Source organism: Astatotilapia calliptera, chromosome 7, assembly GCF_900246225.1.
Source record: "Astatotilapia calliptera chromosome 7, fAstCal1.2, whole genome shotgun sequence".
NCBI lineage: Eukaryota > Metazoa > Chordata > Actinopteri > Cichliformes > Cichlidae > Astatotilapia > Astatotilapia calliptera.
Genome location: NC_039308.1, coordinates 33,363,950 through 33,371,693, shown reverse-complemented (window position 1 = coordinate 33,371,693; position 7,744 = coordinate 33,363,950). Strand labels below are relative to the sequence as shown.

Sequence of the window (7,744 nt, the reverse complement as noted above, 5' to 3'; positions counted from 1 at the left end):
TGTAGCCGGTGTATCAGAAAAACTCAGGAGAGTTTTCTCCAAGCATGACATCCCGGTGCATTTCAGACCCAATAAGTAGCTGGCTTGCGTCGTTCACTTCATTCAAAGAGTCGGGTCTAAGAGCCGTTTCGTTCACGACGACACATCATTACCCAGCAGTATGTAAGTAACCGATGCAGCATTTAACTGCAGCATTAAAAGTAAATACACATTAACCAATCAATAGTTATGATTCAGTCGCGTAATACATACAGGCTTCTTCACGCTGAGTGCTTTCACTTCAGCTACTTTATTTTAACGCTAAAACATTTGTGCTATTACTTACAGAGATTTATGATTTTTTTAATGCAAACAGTCTGAATAAATGTTTCACCGCGTTGACAAACAGATATTCAACAGCAGCAGCGAGGAGAGCTTTCAGTGCAGCCAAAGCAGCAGAGGTAGTTTGTAATAAATTACAGGATGACCCCAGCTTTAATAACAGGACCATCCTCAACACCGACCAAGTGTGTCTACTCTTGCAACTGCTTCAATCCATGCAGGCCAGCTGTGGCTGAGCAGGTCACGTGCCAGTCGAAAGGTCAGTGGATCGACCCCTGGCTTTTCCATCTTGGGCAAGATGCTGAACTCTGAGTTGCCTGTGATGCATCTATGTGAGTGTGACTGTTAGATAAAAAGCTTAGGCATTGATAAAAGCACTGTACGAATGTGTATGTGTGGGTGAGTAATGCTGAGATTGAGTAGAAAACAAAGAATCAAAGCCAGCTTTCATCTGTGTCACAGTACAGGGCTCTATTAGCCTGTAAATAGTGCACAATGTTTTCTACGCTACATTTATTCCTGATTAAATATTCAAATTTGCCGTATTCTTGCCCCCTGAAACGCTCTGATTGGGTATTCTAGTACAAGTGATATATATATATATATATATATATATATATATATATATATATATATATATATATATATATTTTTTTTTTTTTTTCACAAGATACCCTGACACACCTCCATGTAGTTGATAATCTTTATGAATTATTTAAAAGGGGTTTGTGAAAGGTTTTCTTCATATGCGTATTAATATTATATACTAATAGTCCTTAGTTGCAGTTGCATATTTTCTGAACACCTTATCTTGAGAATGATTTACTTCCTTGATATTTTTGCAATACATGTGTCTGAAGTAAAATTAATTATTGATATTTATAAACGCTGACAAAGTGTAACCCTAACCTTTAAACACTGACATTTTTCCTCACTTTAATTGACAAAGTGCAGATTTTACATCCTTAATTTTCTTGCTGGTTTAATGTATTGCTGACTGCTACAGCATAAAATGGAATAAGCGAGAATAATTTTCAAACTTTGTCAGTTGCATGTTTTTGTAAATCACAGAAGCATATTTTCCAAGCTCTTATCATTGCTGCCATGTAGATAGGTCCAGCTTATGTCATTCAGTCACAAAAGAGATGATTCAACCACGACCCAGGTGTTATGAATGCCAAATCCCTGTCACACAATGAGGGCTACTTAAACAGAAAAAAGCCATTGTTATATTTATTTGTAAGACTTGTGCTTTTACTACCATAACATGTGAAAATGACAAAGAAGGATCACCCAGTTGCTCCCACTAAGCTTTGGGGCAGATTCCCCCTTCAATTAAGATTAAATTGACTTTGACCTAGCATATAATCCAAACTGAGACTTATCATTGTGTTCACAAAGTTTTGCACAGCGCTTTGGTCAGTTTCTGCTGTTTGGATTGTGATGCATAAACAAACTAGACTTGAAAACGTCGGCTTAAAAAGAAAACTAAGAACCCCATCCTTATCAAAGGCATAAACTCTGCCAACAAATTTTGTTTGTTCAACTGAAAAAGGCTCAATCATTGAGCAGTAGATGGACCACTATTTGTTTTAGGTGTACAGAAAGTCTTATAGACTTACAGGCTCTGTTTACACAGTTCTTAGCCTAAAAAAGTGAAGTGAGCATAGAGCCTCCATTCTTTTTAATGGCCAGCAGGGGGCGACGCCTCTGGTTGTAAAAAGGAAATCCGGTTGTACAGAAGTTTGGGAGCAAACGGCCTTTGGCTCCTTCACTCTGTGACCTCGGTAAACACTTATGGGCTCAGTGACCGACTTCAGGCCATACTGAAAAAAACCCCATGATGTTAATCTTGTAAATGATTGTCTTTCTAAGCATCAGAAAGGGGGAACATTCAGATTTTGGTTATTAGCTAACATCTTGCCAAACACAAATTTATCAGCCAATGATCATGCACTTTCCCAGTTACATCCACACTTTGCTAAAAAACATCAAGATGGGAAAAAAAACACTCAGCTCGAGGCCAGTGGGTGGTGTCACAGTAGATACGCGGATCCTTTATGCTGTCTGTGATCTTAGGCGATCAGATCAAGTCAACTACTCTAAGTACAAATAAATCTCCACTAGTATCCTGTGCTACGACACAGAAGTTCACCTCAACCAGGTGACTTCAGCCCTAACTCTGGATTTTCTGTATACAAAGGTGGCTAACCATTTACTGACATAAATTATCATGATAACTAATGCTGCAAGCTTAGCCTGCTCTGGAGTAGGTTATGATCCAAATCTGAGATCAACAGATATGACATAAACCGACCAATCAGTTCTCCAGGAAATAGTGCTATCATTGCTAGAGGCTGACTTCAAAAGGGCTTAACCTAATTAATTTTGGTGCTCTTTTCCAGACTTACTGACTAAAGCACTTAAAGCGCACACTTGTAATACTACATCAGAATCAGAATCAGAATCAGAATGGGTTTATTGCCAGATGTTGAGGTTTACAACATTAGGAAATTGCTGCGGTGCTTCAGTGCAAACAATAAGAATTAAAGTGCTATGTAGAAAGAAAGATATGTGCATGAGATATACATGAGATATATACATGAGAATAAGAATTATGAGTGCTACGTAGAAAGATATATACATGAGTGCAGGTGGTGATCAGTGCCAGACATGAAATGATGCAGTGACACAGCGTAGGGTCATGTGTTAGTGGCGGGTACAGTCATATGGTTATTGTTCATGTGTCCAACAGCAGAGGGGAAGAAACTGTTCTTGTGGCGAGAGGTTCTGGTGCGAATGGACCGGAGCCTCCTGCCTGAGGGGAGCAGGTCAAACAGACTGTGTCCAGGGTGAAAAGGGTCAGCTGAGATCCGGGCTGCACGCCGCAGTGTCCTGGAGGTGTACAGGTCCTGCAGAGATGGGAGTCTGCAGCCAATCACCTTCTCAGCAGAGCGCACAACACGCTGCAGTCTCTGTTTGTCCCTGATAGTGGCTCCAGCGTACCACACGGTGATGGAGGAGGTGAGGATGGACTCGATGATTGCAGTGTAGAATTGCATCATCGTCCGTGTTGGCAGGTTGAATTTCTTCAGCTGCCTCAGGAAGTACATCCTCTGCTGGGCTTTCTTGATGACGGAGGTGATGGTGGGCTCCCACTTCAGGTCCTGGGTGATGGTGGTACCCAAGAAGCGGAATGAGTCCACAGAGGTGATGGGGGTGTCAGTCAGGATGATGGGGGGGGAGTGGGGCTGTGTGCTTCCTGAAGTCCACAATAATCTCCACTGTCTTCTGGGCATTCAGCACCAGGTTGTTGTGGCTGCACCAAGACACCAGACGTTCAACCTCTCTCCTGTAGGCAGACTCATCCCCGTCCGAGATGAGTCCGATAACGGTGGTGTCATCTGCGAACTTGATTAGCTTGACAGACTGGTGGGTGGAGGTGCAGCAGTTGGTGTACAGGGAGAAGAGCAGAGGAGAAAGAACACAGCCCTGAGGGGAGCCGGTGCTGATGGTCCGGGAGTCCGAGACATTCTTCCCCAGCCTCACGTGCTGCTTCCTGTCTGTCAGGAAGTCAGTGATCCACCGGCAGATGGGATCAGGCACATTAATCTGGGAAAGCTTGCCTCGGAGATGGTCTGGAAGGATGGTGTTGAAGGCAGAGCTGAAGTCCACAAACAGGATCCTGGCGTAGGTTCCTGGGGAGTCCAGATGCTGCAGGATGAAGTGTAGGGCCATGTTGATGGCGTCGTCTACAGACCTGTTGGCTCTATATGCAAACTGCAGGGGGTCCAGGAGGGGGGCCGTGAGGGTCTTGAGATGGGAGAGAACTAGGCGCTCAAATGACTTCATGACCACAGATGTCAGAGCCACGGGTCTGTAGTCATTTAGTCCAGTGATCCTAGGTTTCTTGGGGACAGGGATTATGGTAGAGGACTTGAAGCAGGCAGGCACATGACATGCCTGCAGTGAGGAGTTGAAGATGCCAGAAAATCACTCTACAGTGCTTTCCCTCTCACACACAGTGGTGTGTTGCTTCAGTCACAGTTGCTGGTAGTATTATTTTGTCTTCCTGTGTAAAGTCTGCTGACATACACTTATAAATCATTGTGATTGGTTAGAAACAGCCAGTGCCACCCCTTTCATGTGAACTTGCAGGGGAAACCCTACATTAGCTTCGTGTGACTGTTTCACTGACTCCTGATTATCATTGTAGGGGCAAGTAAATCTAGATATTTGAAATATACCCTGAGTATGTTGAACACGTGTCCAGGAAAATGTGTAATCGCTGCAGGAACCAGTGTTCTTTCCTCTCTTACTGCATCCTTTTAAGTGGTTAATGGCTTCCAGTCTCAACAGCTGTAATCATTTTGTTTCTGACACTTGAGGTTAATATATAAGCATGTCTGTCTTTGTCTAATACATGTGTGGTTTTCCCAGATTGTGTAAAACATGACTCTAGCTTTTGGATGTGCCAGTGCAGAAGTGCTTCAAACCTGCATTTTCTTTAATGGCCAGGAGGGGGCGACTCTTCTGGTTGCAAATGACATCCAGTTGTATACAAGTGTATAAGAAAATCATCCTTCAGCTCCCCTGATACACAGCCTCAATAAACACTTTCAACATATGTTCACAATTTATACTGCTAGTGTCAAGTCTTGGACCACAACCCATCATCAGTTTAGGAAGTAATAGTTCCCATTAGAGTTAAATAGAAGAAAGCCAGGTATGTTTCACCATGTGACTAACAGATAGGCTGTGACTCTTAATGCAGCCAGATCTTCTTCTACCTTCCCTGTGTGCTCATGCAACTTGTAAAACAGAGTTTAGTTTGAAAGAAATGATTAATAAAGATGGACAAAATAAAAGGAAAAAAAGTGGAACGGAAAAGCTGTGAGTGTGAAATAGAAATAATCTAGAAACAGATGCAGCAAAAAAAAAAAATCAACTGATGTTAGCTGTCTGGGTTGCTACAGGAGACAATATTGCCAACAAGTAGTTACAAGTCGATGCTCTCGCTAGCACCAGCCGTGGCGAAGGGCATAATTAGGGACAGCAGTACCAAAAACAGAGTGGAGAAGAGACGGAAGAAGATGTAATTGATGTGGTAAGAAAATAGATGGAGGGACGGAATTAGCAAGAGAAAGATCCAGTGATTGAAGTACAATGATTGGCTGCTTTGACCTGTTTATCCTTTCCCCCTTTTTGTTGTATGTACTACTCATCATTACCATTACTCTGAGGAACTGCACAAATATGTGCACGTATTTAACTGGACCATCTGCACTGTTCTCACAGAACATGGCGGGCAAAAAAATCCCTGGGCTGATTTTTGCGCATTGATCCAGTTACATCCATCTTTTATATCCAGTCAAAGGCAGTTATTTAATAGGTAGGAGCTGCTTTAACAGAATCAGTTATTGCAATCAAAATTGATTCCTTATTCTTATTCTTTTTTTCAGCTACTCCGTTTAGGGGTCCATCTTCCTCAATCTGTGGAATTATTCTGATTTGATTTGGCAAAGACTTTATGTCAGATGTTCCTACTGATGCCACCCTTCCCCGGGGCCTTCTTACTTGCTATCTTTTTTCAGCTTTTTGTGGAAAATTCACACGATGTTAACTGCAGACCTTTCGTGTTGTAGGCTGACATGTATGATATAAAATCTAGTAACTTTTAAGAGGTGATGGAATAAGCTATCTTAAGCTCCTGTTTCCAATGATCCAAGATAATAAAGAGGCTGTGTCTTCATTACTAATCGAGCATTGTTACTTAAAAGTCACATGCACCTTTCTGCAACTGCACGTGTTACCTTGACAACAATACTTGATGAAGGATGGCGATGGAGTGGAGTATAGTAACCATGGTATCAAATCTGTTATTAGTATCTCAGCAGGCACACGTCTTTGGTCCCACACAAACAACCGGCACACTTTTTTATGAAATACCGGCTATGAACTGAAAAGCTCCATAATAGGGCCAACATGGAGAATCGGGTCAGTGGAGTGGGTCTGGGGTAATGTCACATAGCCTATAGTTCATGTTCTGTGTTCAGCTTGCTGCTGTTCTATTTACAGAGAAAACATTAATAATTTCTGCATCTCTCTCTGCATACATCAATGCAGCTGTACTGTACATGTTCCTTCTGTAGTTAGATGGCATGCAGTCGGCACAGGCTGAACCCATTAGTGGAATTAACTCACATCAATGTTTCATTAGGGAGTCATCTCTTATCACGCAGAAAACCAGTGGCCTCACTTTACACGCTCCGGTTTCCATTATGTTCAGGAGATGATCCATGTTTAAACTACAAGCCACAGGGCCCGTGCTTGTTTGAGCCCGGCTGCAGGTGGAGCCCTTCAGCAGGATGGAAGTGGTAATATAACAATAAAAATCGAATTATGTAGCGCTTTTCAAGAAGGGGTCACAAAATAAAGCAAACGCCGAATGGGGAAAGCACATAAAGGCCAATACTCTAGAAAGTGTTTTGGAAAGAAAAAATGGTTTAAAGGAAATTAAGACTCAAGAAACCTTGGGAAAGGATTTCCATTTAAAGCACATTTCAAGTCACTGACTCAGCTGACCTGATTTACTCAGGCAGCTCATTCCTGAGCCTCCAGGCCCCTTTAGAGTTCGCAGCAAGACACAAAAGACCTCTGCCCTTAAGGTACGCACTGCTGCATGTGATACTAAAAGGTTAGGTAAGGCCATGAAGGGCATAATCCTTAAGAGTAATCCATAAAATCAGCTGTTATCTCAGTTGTGTATGAAATGTAGCAGTGTCATGCCTCAGGTTTTCATATTCATCTGATGGAGGTTTAAATTCTCAATATGCACATAAATTGTTCAACTTTGCAATTAAATATTACATTAACCTCAGTGATATAAAGAAATTTTCCTATTATTAAATAATTTTGCTGTTTAAATAAAACACATATAAAATTATAATACTGTGTTATAAGTCTAAAAACCAGCAACGGTTTTATTCTGCTTAAATGTCCTCAAAAATTCCTGAGAAAAATCAGAAGAGAGCTTGCCTAAGAGTCATTCCAAATATTGACTTTCAAGCTCTTTAGAATTGCACAATTGTAGAACTGAATCTCTGTTTTTGCCATTATTACCATGCATGTTTGCACAATTTTCAGTAAATCTCTGTACCTGTTTCCAATTTTCCAAGCAAAATGAGGGGTGGCTCATGACCTTTGCACAGTACTCTGTATTTCATCATATTGAGCATTTATTCTAAGTGACCATTATTATAGTTAGGTCCATAATTAACTTACAGAGCTTTTTTTGTAGTTTTGCCTCTGTACACCACCACAGCTGATTTTAAATCAATATGTGATCAAAGTGCAGACTTTCAGGTATAGGAATTATAGTGATTTTTATACATAGTGTCACATTTTCAGAGACTTACAAGTA

General features: G+C 41.4%; 1 protein-coding gene across 1 annotated transcript in view; it reads left to right on the top strand.

Moving 5' to 3' along the window:
• The first annotated feature begins 146 nt into the window (after positions 1-146).
• LOC113026041 (MAM domain-containing protein 2) overlaps positions 147-7,744 on the top strand; it is a 33,567-nt gene continuing 25,969 nt past the window's right edge. The window contains exon 1 of the mRNA XM_026174438.1: positions 147-162. The gene's annotated coding sequence lies outside the window, so the exon portion shown is untranslated. The remainder of the gene's footprint in view (positions 163-7,744) is intronic.